The sequence below is a fragment of the Anabrus simplex genome, chromosome 4, assembly GCF_040414725.1.
Source record: "Anabrus simplex isolate iqAnaSimp1 chromosome 4, ASM4041472v1, whole genome shotgun sequence".
Taxonomy (NCBI): domain Eukaryota; kingdom Metazoa; phylum Arthropoda; class Insecta; order Orthoptera; family Tettigoniidae; genus Anabrus; species Anabrus simplex.
The window spans coordinates 18,385,001-18,405,838 of record NC_090268.1 but is presented as its reverse complement, the minus strand read 5'-3'; the positions used below and the strand labels follow the sequence as shown (position 1 = coordinate 18,405,838).

The 20,838-nt window shown below is 41.2% G+C and overlaps 1 protein-coding gene across 3 annotated transcripts in view; it reads right to left on the bottom strand.

Moving 5' to 3' along the window:
• The window catches only part of LOC136871582 (uncharacterized), a 723,775-nt gene that overhangs the window by 298,902 nt on the left and 404,035 nt on the right, over positions 1 to 20,838 (bottom strand). The gene's annotated exons all lie outside the window — the stretch shown is intronic.

Below are 20,838 nucleotides of genomic sequence, written 5' to 3'. Positions count from 1 at the left end.
ATAATAATGGGATTATGATGGTTGATAAGCATCCTAATGACGATTTCTTCGACGCTTGTTCTCCGAAGGGGCGTAATCTTAACAACCAATCATTTTATAAAAATAACGATTCCCTTTCGTAGATAAAAGTATTATTATCAGACTCTGCGTCCGACTCGTTGGCTGAATAGTCAGCGTACTGGCCTTCGGTTCAGAGGGTCCCGGATTCGATTCCCGGCCGCGTCGAGGATTTTAACCGTAATTAGTTAATTCCAATGGCTCGGGGGCTGGGTTTGTGTGGCGTATTCAACATTAGAAATCATCCTAGGTAGGGCAGTCATATTCACAGACATGCAGGTCGCCTAATAGGCCGTCTACTAGAAAAAGACCTGCACCAGGCATCTCCGGAGGCCATACGCCATTATTATTATCAGACTGTGCGAAAGAATAATAAGGAGATGGTATCCGGCACCTTGTTGAATGGTCAGCATACAATCCTTCGATGCAATGGCCCCTAGTTCTATTCCCGTCCGGGTCGGGCATTCTAACTGCGTACGGTTAATTTCTCTGATTCCGGGGTTAGGTGTTTGAGTTCGTCTTAATACACACCTCTCAATCTTCACCCTAAAACATCAACCATCACAGAAACATTTAATAATGAATACGTCAGGAAGAACGAGACTAGCACTCAAATACATGACACAGTGGTTCACTCAGCCTACAACAGAAATGAGCACCAGGTTAACTTCTGGAAGAGTAAATGTTACCGGGCATACAGCCAACAACTATATAGTGTCCAAATTAGGGTTAGTGGAAGCCTTTTTCTCCAATAACCTTCATAGGTTATATGAACTTAGCTTTGCCTTTTTCTTCTTTTTTTTTTTGTCCAATTCACGGAGTTCGTAAGAGCTTAGGACTTTTATAGGTTCGCAAAAGTGCAACTAGAAGTGTTGAGTTCGACAAGTTAATTGTGTTCAGGCTCCGCCTTGTCAATACAATTCATTGTTATTTAAACTATCATTTACACACAAGTACATGTTTCGAGAAAACCTAATTCTCTTCTTCAGCTTGTTGGTAAAATTACATGTTTCAAAGACCTTATTTATAACTTAATCAACTATGTGCCGACAGATTGCGGACAAGATGACAACACAACAATACAATAATTTCATTGTTCAAAGTTCGTTGAAGCAGACTATAATTTACGGGAAAAACATAAAAACCAACACTTCTGCTTGTTTCCGAACCTTGAAGTTCAAGATACGCAATTTTAAAGTTTGATACAAAGAGCTGTTATCTAGTAGCCAGTGTGTTCAGTCGCTAACTTCTATCAATCAATCACTACTGATCTGCATTTAGGGCAGTCGCCCAGGTGGCAGATTCCCTATCTGTTGTTTTCCTAGACTTTTCTTAAATGATTCCAAAGAAATTGGAAATTTATTGAACATCTCCCTTGGTAAGTTATTCCAATCCCTAACTCCCCTTCCTATAAACGATATTTGCCCCAATATGTCCTCTTGAATTCCAGCTTTATCTTCATATTGTGATCTTTCCTACTTTTAAAGACACCACTCAAACTTATTCGTCTACTGATGTCCTCCCAAGCCATCTCTCCACTGACAGGCCAAACTTCGCAACATTTTTGTAACGCTACGCTTTTGTCGGAAATCGCCCAGAACAAATCGAGCTGATTTTCTTTGGATTTTTTCCAGTTCCTGAATCAAGTAATCCTGGTGAGGGTCCCATACACTGGAACCATACTCTAGTTGGAGTCCCACCAGAGACAAATGTGCTCTCTCCTTTACATGCTTACTACAACCCCTAAACACCCTCATAACCATGTGCAGAGATCTGTACCTTTTATTTACAATCATATTTATGTGATTACCCCAATGAAGATATTTCCTTATATTAATACCTAGGTATTTACAATGATCCCCAAAGGGAACTTTCACCCCATCAACGCAGTAATTAAAACTGAGAGGACTTTTCCTATTTGTGAAACTCACAACCTGACTTTTATCCCCGTTTATCATCATACTATTGCCTACTGTCCATCTCACAACATTATCGAGGTCATTTTGCACTTGCTCACAATCTTGTAACTTATTTATTACTCTGTACTGAATAACATCATCTGCAAAAAGCCTTATCCCTGATTCCACTTCTTTACACATACATATAAGGAAACATAAAGGTCCAATAATACTGCCTTGAGGAATTCCCCTCTTTTTATTACAGGGACAGATAAAGCTTCACCTACTCTAATTCTCTGAGTTCTATTTTCTAGTAATATAGCCACCCATTCAGTCACTCTTTTGTCAAGTCCAATTGCACTCGTTTTTGCCAGTAGTCTCCCATGATCTACCCTATCAAATGCCTTAGACAGGTCAATCGCGATACAGTCTAATTCACCTCCTGAATCCAGGATTCCAGGATATCTGCTATATCTTGATGGAATCCTACACGTTGGGCTTCAGTGGAATAACCTTTACTAAACCCAATCTGCCTTCTATCAAATCAGTTATTAATTTCGCAAACATGTCTTATATAATCAGAAAGAATGCTTACCCAAAGCTTTTTGCATGTCAAACTGACTGGCCTGTAATTTTTTGCTTTATGTCTATCACCCTCTCCTTCATATACAGGGGCTATTATAGCAACTCTCCATTCATTTGGTAGAGTTCCTTCATGCAAACAATAATCAAATAAGTACTTCAGATACGGTACTATATTCCAACCCATTGTCTTTAGTATATCCCCCGAAACCTTATCAATTTCAGCCGCTTTTCTAGTTTTCAACTTTTGTATCTTACTGTAAATGTCATTGCTGTCATAGGTAAAATTTTAATACTTCTTTAGTATTAGTCACCTCCTCTACCTGGACATTATCCTTGTAACCAACAATCTACATACTGCTGACTGAATACTTCTGCCTTTTGAAGATCCTCACATACACACTCCCCTTGTTCATTAATTATTCCTGGAATGTCCTTCTTGGAACCTGTTTCTGTCTTAAAGTTCCTATACATACCCTTCCATTTTTCACTAAAGTTTGTACGGCCGCCAATTATGCTTGCCATCGTATTATCCTCAGCTGATTTCTTTGCTAGATTCAATTTCCTAGTAAGTTCCTTCAGTTTCTCCTTACTTCCATTACCATTTCTAACACTATTTCCTTCCAACCTGCACCTCCTTCTTAGTCACTTTACTTCTCTGTTATAATATAGTGGAACTTCATGAAGGCCGCTAGATTGTCGCTAGAAATGTCACTAAATTTAAATATCCTATATTATGTTTTACACTATAGGCCCTATAATAAATACCCAATTGAACTTTTCTATTCTGCATCGAAAATGTTAGATATCGTACTTTACGCGAATAAACTTCACTTGTTAACCGCTGATATAACTGACACTCGTCTTGCGACAACAACAGCACATATCCTCTACAGATGAATACTTTACTGTTAATTACAAATCTAGTCGACAGTTTCAATTGGCTGGCTATTCGACCAGGGACTCCCCTGACGAGAGAAATCTGATGACGTTACAAGACATAGGCGGAAACACTGCGTCGTTTCGCAAGATCTCAAAGGATGATAATAAAACAGAACCTCACTATTTTATTGAGAAAACGATGATATTTTAAAATGCAATGTAATCACTACAGCCCGGATTTTCATACAAATGCATGTTTTTAAATAAGCTGGTTACAATTCTCAAACTGAAAATATTCGTTTCATGGCTTAACGATTCCAAATAACCGTTCTTTTTGCCTGCATGTTTGCATGTTTTGGCTTTTTAGGAGAAAATTCACACTTAATGAATATTTTGGAGATTTTGGATTTAATAGCGAATATTTGGACATTTAAGGGAGCTGATACACCTGGAATGCATGCATTTTGTAAATTACTCTATATCTGTGGAACCATAACGGGGATTTGAATTAAACTTTGTACACTTATAGTACAAATGCAGGGCTTTCATTAGATGTATAAAGTTTTAAAATTCTATATATACAAGTGTAATAAAGTTTGTAGATTAAAATATTTTTTAAAAATACTCCTTGAATGTTACAAAAAACATCATTTCTTGAAAACTATCAATGTGATGAGCACAAACTATTTTTTCCTTAAAGACAACACTAAATTATCCAGGACAGACCTCTATGAACTTAGCTGAAGAATAAGTTACTCTTTAATATGTATTTAATTTGAATATTTAAAATGTTAAGAATTTCACATGATGTTTTAGATGCACTGGGTATATTTTTCAACGGACTTCCATAATTGAGGTTCATCCTCTATAACTTAGTTCCAACAAAGGGAATTCCAAATTTCATGCATTTTGGACCATTAGTTCCTGAGTTATTGCGTTTTTGGTGTGAAAAGAATAAACTTTTGGGAAAATGGCTCTAAACATAGTCTATACACTTACACATAACACTAGAAGGCACCTGCTGCATATTTAGTGCCCTCTATCTCCAAGTTCTTGCCAAGTTATTCCATCCTCAGCCTCCTTCTTGTCCTTTGTTCCATTTTTTAAGACTCTCGAAGCCGTTTTTCAGCAAATTTGACCCGAAAAACATCTCGTTCAGAGACAGCAGATGTTGCACATTTCCTAACTTTAGTGCCTAAACATTCTAGCATTTCCAGTTTACTTTTATTACCATCATTATATAAATACACAGCTTCAGCACCTGGAATTTTCACAACTATCCTCCCTAAATTTGAGTTTACAGAGCAAACAGTCCATACTTTGTTGTTAAAGGACTCATTACCATTTTGAGTCCGACTTTTCAGGCATCTCCTTAGGAGGTCAGCAGCAGCAAGGTCTTGGAATTCTGGCTTAATTGTCTTCATTACAACTGTTGGAATAAGGTGAGGGTGCTTACACTCCTTCTCAGTTCTATTTGCCTGGACTTGACGCTATCCACACCATGATCCTGAACGTTTCGGACAACATTAATTTTGAGGGTCAATGTCAGTAGAGATTTCATGGTACCATTTAGCCCATTTAGCCTTCCTCATGTCTTCCAAGTTGACTTTATTTTCCGTTATGGCATTGCCATAATAACACTGTAGCTTGTCGATGATAATATCAGTGAGGCGACCCGCACCACCAACACCCTTACCATCTTCTAATTTTATGCCAGCCATCTTCTTCTTCTTTTGTTTGAGTCTTACAAACTTGACACGATTCAAAAAACTCGTGGTTAGGTTACAGGTACAAAATAACAAACCAAGACAAGCCCGGACTATCATTTCTGGTTCAAAGGATAATTATTAAATGGTCCTGATGCCTTCCCAAAACAGTGAAAATTGGTGGATCGCACAAATGTCACGCCCACAGCTGACAGTTCAATACATGTATGAAATTAAATCGAAATATCTTGGTCAAAATTGGAAATTTCGTTATGAAACTTCAGATTTAGGTAAAGTAATATGTATTCTTTCATTCGATATTAAAAACAAAATATGAAAATAAATCTTATTTCCAGGTGTATCAGCCCCCTTAATATTGCATAATATGACTTTTCTTGTACTTTGGCGCATATATAATGTTAACATGCATGCCAGTGTCTTTTATGAATGTTGTTTTGCAGAATTTAGGACCATTTACCTCGTTATACATACAGTGGCTCAAAAAAGTATTGGTCTGCCCATAGCCGTGGTATGAACGGAACAATATAGTACAAATAATGGTACATATAATGGAATTAAAAATATGTAGATATGTAGAACAGTCAAGTACATCAGTAGGTTGAATTTGGATCCAAGGAGATTCACGCTGTTTACAAACGGACAACGGCGTGCGTCATTACACGCCAAACAAGTATTGGTCTAGTAAACAATATCATCGTGACATCGTGCTGTCTGCCGCAACTCGGGCTCATTATGTCTGTGCTGACACGTTGGAAGGTAATATTCAGCATTGTTTCCGCGTTCAACTAGCAACGGGAAGGGAAATGAAAGAAACACCGTGGAAGAAAGGAGGATTGCAGTGCGACTGTTTCAAAAAGGTAAATATTTAAAGGACATAAGTGAAATTAATGGAAGAGCTGTTAGAAATATTGTGTACAGGTACAAACGAACAAAGACAATAGAAAATAGACCAAGAAGTGGCCACCCCTCGAAGTTATCAGTACAAGACAAACGGCAAATTGTGCGTGAAATGTTCCAAAATCCTCAACTAAGTACGCCGAAGATAACTACTGCGTTACAAAAGATGTAGAAGTGTCAGCATCATCAGAAACCATCCGAAATGTGCTTCGCGAAAGAGGATATGTGGACAGAACAGCCCGTAGAAAGCCGTACAGCAGTAAGGCTAACAGGAAGAAGATATTTGCGTACGCTAAAGAGCACAAAAATTACAGCTATGAGGATTGGAAGACAGCCGTTTTTACCGATGAGAGTAAATTTACCCTCTTCAGGTCAGATAGACCAGTGACTGTGTGGAGGAAAACGAATTGTGAACTTGAACAGAAGAATCTGACAGCTACTGTGAAACATGAAGGTGGTTCCCTTGATGGTGTGGGGTTGCATGAGTGCGAATCGTGTAGGTGAATTAGCCTCTATTGAAGGGACTATGGATCACAAAGCATACATGAACATCCTCAAGACACATCTTCCATCAAGTGTACACAAAATGGGACTCTCAGCAAAGTATACGTTTACGCAAGATAACGACCTCAAATACACAGCCCTGAACACGAAGCTATGGCTGTTATATAATACACCTCGTTGGATGGAAACTCCACCACAGTCTCCCGACATCAACGCCATCGAGAATTTGTGGCACTATTTGGAGAAAAGAAAAATCGAAAAAGCATGCAATATCGCACAAAGCTGACCTGAAAGAAGCCTTACTCACCAAATGGAATAACATACTAAAGGAAACTACGGGAAACTTGGTACGATCGATGCCAAATAGGTTAGATGATATTATAAAGAAGAAAGGAAAACCTATCAAGTACTGAAACGTTCACGAAGGATCAAGAAAGTGTGTTATGTTAATTCAGACCAATACTTTCTTGGTGGCAAGTGAAAATGATTGTTTTATGTTATTGTTTTTAAGTTATATGGACGTGGAAGAATTATGTTTTTTCAATGCACATGTTTCACAAGATGATAAATAATCAAGGATTCTAGTATATGTCAATATTTATCATCATTTCATTCGATTCCTCGTCCTCACATGTAGCATATCTCGAGAGACCAATACTTTCTTGAGCCACTGTATGTCTGTTACCCAGAGACGGAGAGAATGTATTACTGGCATCCTATGTGACAACCAATTTTAGTACATAGGTAGAGGTCCTATAATCCAATTAACCAAATACTTTCTTATCGAGTAAACATTGACGTAAGGCGAATCGAACTGTATATTGTGCATTACTAATTGGCGGCTCATTTTTTCGTCTATGCTAGATGAACAAAACTTGTATCGTACTTTTGCGACGCCGCGTTACTGAGCTAGCAGCGTACAAACCCGCTTCCGTTGTTATCCTGGATTTTCCTACCCGGAACTCTCACTGGTCAGGCAATCATTACCAGTTATTGAGGACATTCAAATGTGTCTGCCATCATCGCACGGAGAAGTAGCTGCGGCAGCTAGAGATAAGTTGAACACAGTAATCCTGATTTTGAATTCGTCAACCTTGTATAGGACGTGCTGTGGTGAAAATATAAAAGACGTATTCTGATCTCACTTTATCCCGAATGTCTTCATTTAAGTATGCACCTGTCACTTCTTGTGACGTAGAAAGGACATGTTCTGTGCTTAACAATGTGCTGACAGATAAACGGATGAGCTTACATCAAATACAGTAGAGATAATACGCTACACTTACGGATTTAGCCTTGCTAAAATGGGAGACAATTCGACGCTGGCGCTCCTAGTGACTTGACCTGAACAAATCGCGCTAAATTCAAATATCAATGGAAATGTATATACGGAAATGGATAAATAAATTACGTCTAGAAAGAAAGTGTTAAGGAGATATTAACTTCGAACTTGCTAAAGCAATTCTGGATAAATGAATGAAGAATTATTTAAAATTATTTGAAATTAGACATATAAACAAGGTATGAAATGGACTGCAGTGAAATGGCTTGAACTTTCATTTATATATTACTTTTTTAGCTTAAGCATTCCTGCCTGAACTCTTACGGTTGGATTTGTCTTTTTTCCTCATTTAAAAACATTGTATCATCACATTAAGACATTTGTCAAAAAAAAAATATCGGCACATTCCTTACACATATGATGCAATGAATTAACATTTAATAGCTGGACAATTTTCCTCTTAACATGAAGCCTACTAACAGAAAGAAAATCTATGAAATCCCGGCTTTAATCTGAGAAGAGGGATAAAAGAAAGAAAAGTATGAAAATGTTGTCGACAGTGATGCTTTGAGGAATATTTACGTACAATTAGAGTAAAAATGTAACATGCCCTTGGCTGTATAGTCGAGGATTTTTAAAGTCGCTGGCCTAGAAATGATCTGAACAGATCTTATAATTCTTATATAAGCGTAACGTCCCTTCTTTCTTGTACACCTTATCCAAATCGCTTCTGTGACATTTCAAAACCCACAGATCACACCTACAACAACACATCGGTATTGAAGGTTAACTGCTGCACTATAGAATAAATAATGCGTATTACATTTTATGCCAGTTAAAATATGGGTCGAGCAGGTTAGAAGATTATGAAGTACTATAAAAATCTCTGTCACTGGAAGAATATATACGCAAACGCAATATTACTTACATGTTCTTGTTACGAGGGAACCTGAAAAACGACCGCGCATTTTTCTCTACTTCGTAATTACTGCAGCCAAACACAGCACATACCTTTCCCCTCATGTTGAGAGGAGATATCAAGGAATGACACACACTACTATTTATTTATATCAACTCACTGAAAACGCATAAATAACATGAAAAACTTCACACAAAAATACACGTGCTCTTATGAGAGAATCAGTACTGTTCAGGTCTATCCGCTAGAGTGAGCTCCAGTAGCTGTTCTGCCATATGATAATGCATGAAAGTATACATATTTTGAGATTTGATAGTGCATAGAAATCCGGGCTCTAGTAATTACTAATCAGTTTTCAAAACTGAAACCCTAGTTTTGTCACCAAATGGATATGTTTTTAGAAGTCGCTAGTCGCTGAAATGTATATTTTGTCGTCGGAAGTATCTGAAAGTCGCTAGATCTAGCGACAAATTGGCAAAGTTGGCAACACTGCTAGTAGTTTTTACGTGCAAGAAATTATCTTCTTAATAGTCACCATATCCTACTGCAATAAGTACTGCAGTCTCGCGATGTTTGTTCGGCATCAGCGGTGGAGAGGGCGTACTTTCCGGGTCTTATTGTCCGCCTCACCCACCGCAACTGATCGCAGGCAATTATAGCAATCATGCTCGTTGTAAGTCTGTTCTGCATCACAAAGCTGTGGCAGTCAAGGCCAAGGTCGCGTGAGCTAAGACACAGCTTTTGTCCTCCAGCGCTCCTGCAAGAGTTTGTAACACGGACTAGGTCAGTAGAAATACTTTCTGATTCATCTTGGAACACGATGAGGTTTCTTCTTTAAGAGGCATCTAATTGCACGACTGATCTCGAGTTCGATACCCGACCGTGACTTGGATTAATATTTGTGACGTGTATATAAAATTGGATTCGTTAAGTGAATGTGGACAAGTGCGGAACCGGCTCCTACGAGTTAGCACTCAGCAGGTCGACCAAGGCCTAAAAAGTGCTGTAATACTCGGAGTTAAATTGCATGGACCAGTTTTGATCAAATGTATCAAACAATCAACCAACCAATCAATCAATCAATCAATCAATCAATCAATCAATCAATCAATCAATCAATCAATCAATGATCCGCATTTAGGGCTGATCACCTATCAATTGTTCACCTAGCTTTTTGCTAAACATTCTCAAAGGATTAGAAATGTATTGAACATTTCCCTCTATAAATTACTCCAATCCCTTTCTACTCGTTCAATAAATGAATATTTGCCCCAACCTGTCCTCTTGAATTCCAAGTTTATCTTCATATTATGATCTTTCCTACTTTAAAAAGCTCCTCTCAAGCTTATTCTTCTGCTTATGTCATTCCAGGCAAACTCACCATTGACAGCTCGAACAATACCATTTAGCGGAGCATCTCGTCTCCTTACTCCCAGGTCTTCCCAGCGCAAATCTTGCAACATTTTAGTAACACACCCAGAACAAATCGTACTGCTCTCCTTTATTTTTTTCCAGTTCTCGTAATCAAGTAGTCCTGATGTATGAGAAGAAGTAGAGGGAGAATCAGGTAAAGAGTATTTATACGCGAGATTTGCATTTTAACAGCTGCTATGCAGCATGTAAATCAGTGGTTACATCAACATGGATTAGACCTCTCTGCAAGTAAATCCTCGGCAGTAATATTAACAAAAGGAAGAATTCAACCACCAGTTTACAAATTCATCCTGGGATCACACAACATCTTGGTTCAGCCACAAACCAAATTCCTCGGACTAGTTTATGATTCACGACTCACGTGGACCCTTCATATGCAACATATTATTCCAAAATTGGAACAATAAATCAATATCCTACGCATATTAACTCGAACTTCGTGGGGAGCACATCTAACTATACCACAAGCCCAAAAAAGTAGGGGAACATGCTTTTGAACGTATACCATGCTCCACAAAACAATATCTCACACCCAAGTAGATTACCAACTAAAACTTTATTCTTTCCGTTGAAGTATATGAAAGAACATCGATGGATTCGCGTTCATTTTCAGAATACAAACGGAAATGTCCAAATAGGGGCGAAAACAAAGTGATAAGTCCTCCAGGATGGATTTTTATCTCAGTTGGAGAGCTTCAGGATGCTGTATGTCCTCCACGAGCATCTATCACAGCTTGACTCCTACGTGGAGCTACGTGTCTCCGTATAAGTCGACGGAGGTCACATTGCGGTGTCACGTCCCATTCTTCAATGAGAACCTGTTCGAGGTTCTGGAGAGTCTCCGGTGGAACAGGACGCCGACGAACACTTCTGTCAAGCCTATCCCACAGATGCTCAATGGGATTAAGGCTGGGACTCACTGCTGGCCATTCCATCCCTTGAATGTCCAATTCTCGCAAGACAGCTCTGGTGATGCGCGCTATATCAGCGCTGGTATTGTCGTGCATGAGTACGAATTCAGGGCCAACACCGTATGCAGCAACCAACACATGCTGTAGCAGTATCTGCTCTATGTACCCCGCAGCGGTAAGATTATCACGGACGACGACAAGATCCGTACGGCAATCAATACTGATGCTACCCCACACCATCACAGAACCTTGTCCGAATCGGTCGCCTTCCTGGACAACATTTGGCATGTACTGCTCACCACGGCGTCTCCATACACGTTGACGTCCATCACGCTGTGTCAGGGGAAATCTGGACTCGTCTGTGAACAACACAGGTCTCCATTGGCGAAGTTGCCAGTTGACGTGTGTACGGGCAAAACAGAAGGCGAGCTGCGCGACGTTGCTGCGTTAAACGGGGCACTCGAACAGGACGTCTGGGTCGTAAGGACACTTCTTTTAACCTGTTCCTTACTGTCTGGTCAGACACCGTGACTCCAGTGACCCTCCTGAGGTCTTGTTGCAGTTCTCTGGCAGTTGCTGAACGACGCCGCAATGCACAGATGGTTAGATATCGGACATCCTGTGAGGTTGTCATGCGTCCATGGCCTTGTCCAACCCTCCTTGTGAACTGACCTGCCTCACTGTAGTGATTCCACAAGCGGTGAATAACTGATGGAGGGACATTGAGATCCACAACAACACGGCGAAAAGTCCATCCTTCCTGGATCAAAGTGACGGCCCTTGCGACTTGAACCTCGTTAAGATGTCTCATGGCATGGGATGTGCTGGTTTACGTACAACGTACTCAAATGATCGCAGTAGTCTGTGTACCTCAGGACAGACGGACGCACCGCTATTCACTTTGTCTTGAGGGGTCATCTGACAGTATAGTGCATGGCTACGCCTACAGATGGAATATAACTTCGATTTGACATACCCTGAGTAGCTAAGGTCTCAAGGTATGCTGTACGACCATTGGAACCCCATCTACCAAATTAACGTTCACATACCGACGTTATGCCTTGGCTGGCAGGACCTAGTGTTTACAGTGCACTAAGTCTTCTGGTATGGTCTAGAGCAATTTTGTTACTTTCATTGATCTGTCTCAGTCTTATCCTTGGTTTTGACAATATGAAAGTGACTGATGTATGAGCGATGCTAGTAATGCCATTCCTTGTGCAGCCAGTTTCTGCTATGAATGGTGTGAAAATGTTGCTCATAGGGTCGGTTGGTGCGTGCATTTCAGTGGGCTTGGCAGACTAATATGTAATAGCAACTTCCGGCTCGGTGAGGAAAGCAACGGGAAACCACCTCACTCCTCATTTCCCTAGTACGCCTCTTCAGTGATGCCTAGGCCATCTATGAGAGCTGAAGACTGAAAATACACACACACCAGACGTTACAAAACACGTCCCTATATTTTTTTAAATTGTGTATTAGTGCTGTATCGCACGCTGATTAGCTCGCAGCTGGAATATGGTAGCATGTTTCATTTCAGTGGCAATAAACGCCTACTAAATAAACTGGATAGTCTTCAATTTCAGTTCATTCGTATTTGCCTTGGAGCTATGAAAACCACGCCAACTAATGTTCTTCTATTAGAAGCCGCAGAAATGCCCTTTAATATCCGTGCGCAGTTTCTTTCAGATAAGTTCTTATTAAAGCGAACTCGTACTAAAAATTCAGCAAGTCCAACATCTCTTAGCAGACGATCAAGACCGGCAAGTGTCACTCACTAATGACCCAACACTGACAAAACATATTAGTCCTCTTTTAATGTTGACAACATCTCTCAGAAAGCAAAGTAGGTGTCCGCACACTACGAAAAAGGTAAAATTAAGCAATTGCCCCGATTGTGCCGAAAGTTGAAGATCTAAAGCGCCAGGAAAGGTTTCAAATTTTAAAAAATCTCGAAAAACTCTTCCGGCCTAAATGCAGTTCCCGAAAAACATCCTAAAATGACTTGTTTCTTTACTCGTTTCCTTTTTTATTCAAATCCTAGCCAAATTAACTTACTTGTTCCTCGGTTCAATACCCTCACGCATTTTTTTGATTTTTGAAAAATATCCACACTGAATGTTATAAGGGCGTAAGTGAAACTTTGCATTGACTCACATTAGCGCTCGTAGCGCTAGAAAAAGGCAAAATGCTAATTAAATCGACCGGATGACGATGATTAAGAAAAGGATTGTAATTTTTAGTAATAAATAAAGAATATTATATTCTCATACTTTATTATATTTTATTTACCCAAAATTCGTAGCTCGTGTCCTCAGGATATTATCAACATTGAGCTGCTTGCCTGATGATCTAGAACTGTGGATTTATCACTTTCATTTACACGGTTACCAGGTATTTTGGATTGTTATTTCAGTTTTGCTTTACGTCGCACCGACGGGATAGGAAAGGACTAGAAGTTAGAAGGAAGCGGCCGTAGCCTTAATGAAGGTGCAGTCCCTGCATTTTTCTGGTGTGGAAATGGGATCCTACGGAAAAAAAAAACATCTACACGCCTGCCAACAGTGGTGTTCGAACCCACCATCTCCTGAATGCAAGCCAAAAGCTACACGCCCCAAACCGCGTAGCCAACGGGCTCGGTAACAGCTCTTCAGCCCAGTTGAAGCCCATTTTAATCATCAGATCACGCAGAAACATTATGTCACTTAGGCCCGGTTTCATCAACGTGGGTTAAATACACTCTAACCCGGTTTCCTTAACTTAGGGTTAATATTTTAACTCATTCTTGGGAGTCACGCGTTTCACCAAACTATTTCAGCAGAAACAGCTGCCGTACCAATCAAGCAGGCAGCGACTAAAAGTCAGACATTATGAACACACTTCTTGCGTGGTTCTTTTGTTTTTTCTTGCGCGGTATTTCGTTTTCTTCCTCAGTTCCGTGGTAGATATTATTCTTTTGTGATCGTGACAGAACTGATTGCAGTGATCGAAAAATGGAAGAAGTTCAGAAGAGAAATAGGGGCACCAATTTTTCTGCTCCAGAAATACCATCGCTTATAGAATTAGCCACCAAGTACCTTTAACCTCGAGTTAACAGTTTAACCCAGGTGGAAGGAGGGATTAACTTCGGCTTAACGTAGAGTTAAAATTAACCCTCCTTGAAGAAACAGAATGAATAGTCACATTCAGAGTTAAAACTACATAACTCGATTAATCATTACAGACGTCGGCTAATTTTCATTTTTCTATTGATGTCTTCCCACCTTTGAATGGCTTCATCTCAGTAATAAGTTTGCCTTTTACCTACACCAGACAGAACTGGGTAGGAGACTCGTGTTTGGAGAAGTTACGGTTCACTACAAAGTTTCAAAGAAAATTCTACGTCTATCAACTTGCGTAATTCATTTCCGCTGATAACTGAAACAGTTACAATGGCTTTTCTTCCAGAATCCTTCATACAGTCGCGTCGACGTGATAAGGTCAGTATAATCTGATTAGCCATGACGTTACAGATCAAGGTACAGAAGATCACCGTGGGGTTATACAATCTTATCCTAACATCTCCTATAAATAATAAGGCGCATTCATACGGGCAACGAACGTCCGGCAATCTTGGGAAATATAACTTGCTTCAATATTTCCCGGCAATACTGGCCAAGAAAGAGTGTGGAAACTTGCTGGTAAAGGCACAGCAACTGAATGGATAGGCAAGAAGGTCTCACTCCGTTGGTCAGCAGCATAGCTATCACAGTTGCAGCAGAGTCGTATATAATAATTCACAAACTAATTAATTACCAACCGACGGAAACGAAGCGAGAGGCGTATGTGGATAAGTTCGTATTTGGATACAAGACACTGGGATACGGATTTGTGTCTTGAAATAAGACTTGACAATGATAACTTCACTACATTCTTATAAAGCCCAAACGCCAGGTGTTTGTAGAGAAATCACCACCTCCACTGCCACTTTCCTTCTTGGCCGACAATGTATTTTTTCACTTCTACCATACGTCCTTAAACTTTTAAATTTCGAACGCGCCACGTCTACTGAAACACCAAACTGATTTGCGATTTCAGACCATTTCTCATTTTAAAAAATGTTGATCTCTGCACTTATCGGATGATACGTCCTACAGTTCAGTAAGTAACTTCATGCTGTTCATAAAGTCGATTAATTTCACCTTACGGAATACCACACTGACGTCCGCAGTCTCACCTCCGTTGGAACACTCGGCAACCCTCGGCAACCCTCGGCAATGTTCAAGGCAACACGAACATTGCCGGAAACAGCCTCGGCAATATAGGCCTACAGCAACACTTGTTGCTATTCCAAACATATTGCTCAACATTGCCCCACATTTCGTGGCCACACACGGCAAGTATAATGCCTCCATACATTTCTGCAAAAATATTGCCCGTCTAAATTCGACTTTAAGGATGGATTTTAATAATAATAATAATAATAATAATAATAATAATAATAATAATAATAATAATAATAATAATAATAATTTTAATGGTTTTGACAGACGCTAGACTGTCGGAATATTGTCCTCAAAAGGAATTTTAATGTGCTAATAAATGCATTGATATCAATCCCTCACATAAGCACTTTTAAATACAAACCTATTGTTTTCTGATTCGATCTTGCGACCTTGACCACTGGAGGCAAGGGCTTAATCGATGACTTAAAGAGGACCTCCAGTCCTGTCGGTCTTGACCCATCTTTAACGAGGATGACGTGTGGACGGAGTCTTCAAAGAGCTTACCTGCGATTAAAAAGAATTATCCGGCATCGTATTAAAATTGCTAGACTTCCGACGTGTTCCCTGGGCTGGTACTATTAATTCGAGAAATAAACGAGTCAGAATTGCACCGTCGATTTTAATTTCACGAATTTAATAATGACATTGTGTCCCTCATTTGTATGGCCACCTTTTACGTATGAGCTGCATAAATGTTTATTTTAAAGTACTACTAGAGGACGCTGCTGCTCTGCACCATTCGTTATAACTTCTTGATTGCCTGTCGTAGTCATTTGCCTGCCCTCGTCAGTGGTTTTACCAACATTTAATAAGAAGCACGCTATGGTATGCCGCAGTCAGAATTCAACCATTCTGACGCCAACATGCCGTCTATGACAGTTTGTAGGGGGAGGGGGGCTAGACCTGGGGGTATGTAGTATTTTTAAAATTTTGGAAGATGAATGGCGGTAGAATAACGCCCACGGTATCCCCTGCCTGTTAGGGGGGGTACCACCACTTCTACGTAATACCGACTTTAAAATCATTTTCTTGAAAGAAAAACACCTGACTACATAAGATTTTTGCCTTTCCCTGAGAGCTATGGGGGGGGGGGCGACTACAGTACCGATATAAATATAGTTCCTTCAAATAACGATATATAATGAAGATGTATGCCTTTGCTGGCGGGACCTAGTGTTTACAGTCCACTGTGTCTTCTGGTATAGGCTAGAGCAATTTTGTTACTTTCATTGACCTGTCTCAGTCTTATCCTTGGCTTTGACAATATGGAAGTGACTGAGGTATGAGTGATGCTAGTAATGCCATTCCTTCTGCAGCCAGTCCCTGCTATGAATGGTGTGAAAATGTTGCTCATAGGGTCAGTTGGTGCATGCATTTCAGTGGGCTTGGCAGACTGATATGTAATGGCAACTTCTGGCTCGGTGAGGAAAGCACCGGGAAACTACCTCACTTCTCATTTCCTTAGTACGCCTCTTCAGTGATGCCTTGACCATCTATGACAGCTGATGGCAGAGCTGTTGAGGATCCAACCAGCCTTAGGGCTGAAGACTGAACATACACAATGAGATGTTTGTTGTTTGAATGGGCCTAACAGCTAGGTCATCGGCCCCTAATGATACGAAATGCAACGAAACGAAATGATAATTAAAACTTCAAAATGTATCCACTGCGTGGATCCAATTCACAATGCCTTATTTTCTGAAATGATGACTGTTGTCCAAAGGGGTCCAAAATGCAGGCCACCAGTACTACTCATAGGTAACGCAGATCTATGGTGTTCCTCATATAGTGGTACTACTCATAGGTAACGCAGACGTATTCGGAACACAGTGGAACCAACACATTCGGGCCCAACGCTCGGCACCTTCTCGTGCTAGACGCTAGTCTGTGCAGCCGATCGCCCGCTCCCCCAGCCTCGGTGGGATACACACGCTGGTACTAATCACAGGCTACATGGTGTTCCTCATATAGTGGTACTACTCATAGGTAATGTAGACCCATGGTGTTCCTCATATAGTGGTACTACTCATAGGTAATGTAGACCCATGGTGTTCCTCATATAGTGGTACTACTCATAGGTAATGTAGACCCATGGTGTTCCTCATATAGTGGTTCTACTCATAGGTAATGTAGACCCATGGTGTTCCTCATATAGTGGTACTACTCATAGGTAATGTAGACCCATGGTGTTCCTCATATAGTGGTTCTACTCATAGGTAATGTAGACCCATGGTGTTCCTCATATAGTGGTACTACTCATAGGTAATGTAGACCCATGGTGTTCCTCATATAGTGGTACTACTCATAGGTAATGTAGACCCATGGTGTTCCTCATATAGTGACACTACTCATAGGTAATATAGACCCATGGTGTTCCTCATATAGTGGTACTACTCATAGGTAATGTAGACCCATGGTGTTCCTCATATAGTGGTACTACTCATAGGTAATGTAGACCAATGGTGTTCCTCATATAGTGGTACTACTCATAGGTAATGTAGACCCATGGTGTTCCTCATATAGTGGTACTACTCATAGGTAATATAGACCCATGGTGTTCCTCATACAGTGGTACTAATCACAGGCAATGTCAACCCAGGTGTTCCTCATATAGGCCTAGTGATACTAATGACAGGAAACGTCCAGACCCGTGGTGTTCCTCACATAAGGGTACAGCTCCTAGGTAACGCAGACCTGTGGTGTTCCTCACATGGTGGTACTAATCGCAAGTAACGTCGACCCATGGTGTTCCTCACGTAATGGTAGAAATCACAAGTGGTCTCATGGTTCTAGTCCATCATCCCTGGTTCGCCCCTTTTAGTCGCCTCTTACGGTAGGCAGGGGATACCGTAGGTGTATTCTTTGTCTGCATCCCTCACCCACAGGGGTTGAAATAACGATATATTTGGTTGATAGGAGTAAACAATGTAAGGCCAGTTACAAACTTGTTGGTCACTCACTGTACGTTAAAGTGTTTGGGTTTTATCAAAGGAAATCAGGTTAGAACGTTCGATTCATTTCATATGTTGTTCCCATAACTGCAGGTGGTTCACTGACGCCTTGACAACAACAGTGGGAAATAGCACTATTTTAAGGTTCGAGGGTTTGAAGCCAGATGTTGATACCTGTTATATAAGTGTGGCTTTTCGGATATTTGTATAAGATACAGACAATGCTTGCATAGTAATCTTCCTTACTCAAGTCCCAAACTGACCTTTGGTACAAACGATTACAGCAGCATAGACTAGCAGAGATCACGCATCGTGTTTTCTCCACTCACAATCAAGGATGTTGTACAAACCTAATATGTAGTTAATTACTGTTACTACATTCTCGCAGCACGATCTCCCAATCCACACCACAATAGACAACCTGCCACATAGTGGTACTATTCACAGGCAAGACATCCTATTTGGAACCTGGAAACCGCGGGACATCGGGCAGATTTCTTCATTGAGATATCTTGGAAGGAAAATGACCATCTTATTCCGCGAGACAGGCAGTCTCCCAGGATCTTACCCAACCTCTGCCTGAAATGAAGCTCCCAAGGGATAAAAATGAAATTAAATGGCGTATGGCTTTTAGTGCCGGGAGTGTCCGAGGAAAAGTTCGGCTCGCCAGATGCAGGTCTTTCGATTTGACTCCCGTAGGCGACCTGCGCGTCGTGATGAGGAGGAAATTATGATGAAGACGACACATAGACCCAGCCCCCGTACCAGCGAAATTAACCAATTAAGGTTAAAATTCCCAACCCTGCCGGGAATCGAACCCGGGACCCCTGTGACCAAAGGCCAGCACGCTAACCATTTAGCCATAGAGCCGGACTCCCAAGGGATATTCGGCGTGGACTAAATCGCATTAGAACTAGTGTTGGGGGATGCAATAGTGAGCTGCACAATTGCGGAATCTGGGACTCACCGGCCTGCAAATGTGGGACTGCGAAACAGACAGTATACCAAATTGGAAATGAGTGGTCTGGTGCGCGCTTCGCTGGAGAGTGGAAAGATGTACTGAATGTCAACCCTACAGCCAGTGTGGGGGGTTGTGTCTGTAAACACTACCGGCACTTTGCATCCTCTGAGGGTGTGGGGTAGAATTCGTTTCCAACCTGTGGTAAATTGCGATTAAATGCGGTCTCTATTTGCGAGCGTGGAGTAGTGACCACGGGACCTATAACTTGAGTCTGACACTGTATCTTCTTTCATCGTACCTAACCGACGTCTCCCGAGCCCAACTTTCACGCTCTTCGAGGCCGTTCTCTTTCATTCCTCTTTCTCCTCGTCTCATTCGAGTTCAGAGGTGACGGTCTCTAGCTGTATTTCCTCTTGAAACAGTAATCAGCGAGCGACTTACCTGTGCGTTCGAGTCCCACTATCGGTAGCCTTCCGCGTTTCTCATTTTCATACCGGGTTGTATCTTAAACAAAGCCACGGTCGCTTCCTATCGCATCATGTAAAGAGATCAGAGAAGATTCACTCTACCTTTACTGCGTCTTACAGAAAGGTTTGTTCTAAAATCTAAAATCAGACGACATCACCGCATTAGCTTCTTCACACACTCGGATGTTCAGTAACCGCTCATACACCTGGGACATTCTACTCCCAATATGACAGACTTTGCTGGTGCCCCTCTGTGGGTGGGGGCGTTACAATAACGCCCACGGTATCCCCTGCCTGTCGTAAGAGGCGACTAAAAGGGATCCAAGGGGCTCTCAACTTGGAAGTGTGGGTGGCGACCACGGAGCCCTCATCTGAGTCCTGGCATTGCTTCCACTTACTTGTCCCAGGCTTCTCACTTTCATCCATCCTATCCGACCTCCCTTGGTCAACTCTTGTTCTTTTCCGACCCCGACATTGGTAGAGCATTCGAGGCCTAGAGAGTCTTTCATTTTCACGCCCTTCCTGGCCCTTCTCTTTCTTTGGTCGATACGTTCATTTTTCGAGGCGTCGGATCCCTTCCTCTTAAAACAATAATCATCACCACTACCTTTTTTCTGGTGCTAGTGTTGATTGTTGTTTTAGAAGGCAAAACGATGGGGTTATCCCGCCTCCGTAGGGTAACGGTTAGCGATATTAGCTACCGTCCTCGGAGGTTCAGGTTCAATTCCCGGTACTGTCAGAAGTTTAAGAATGACAGGAGGACTGGTATGTGGTTGGAATGGTACATGCAGCTTACCTCCATTGGGGGTGTGCCTGAAAAGAACTGCACCCTCGGGACGAGGACACGAGTTAACTTTAGCCACTGTTACCACCAATTCTAGAACAAAGTGTTTCTCTTAAAAAGAAGGAGGGTGAGGGAGGGAAGGGCTATGAGAGGTGTTAAAATGAAGTATCCCGAGTCAGGTTTGGAACAGAACAAGTGACCAAGGAAGGTCGGATACGAAAAATGGAAAAGAGGGGCTTAGTACAAGAAAATAGAGCAACTCAGCTGGGACCACGTGTTTATCACGTTCCACAAGTTGTAACCTTGAAAGGTTATCATTC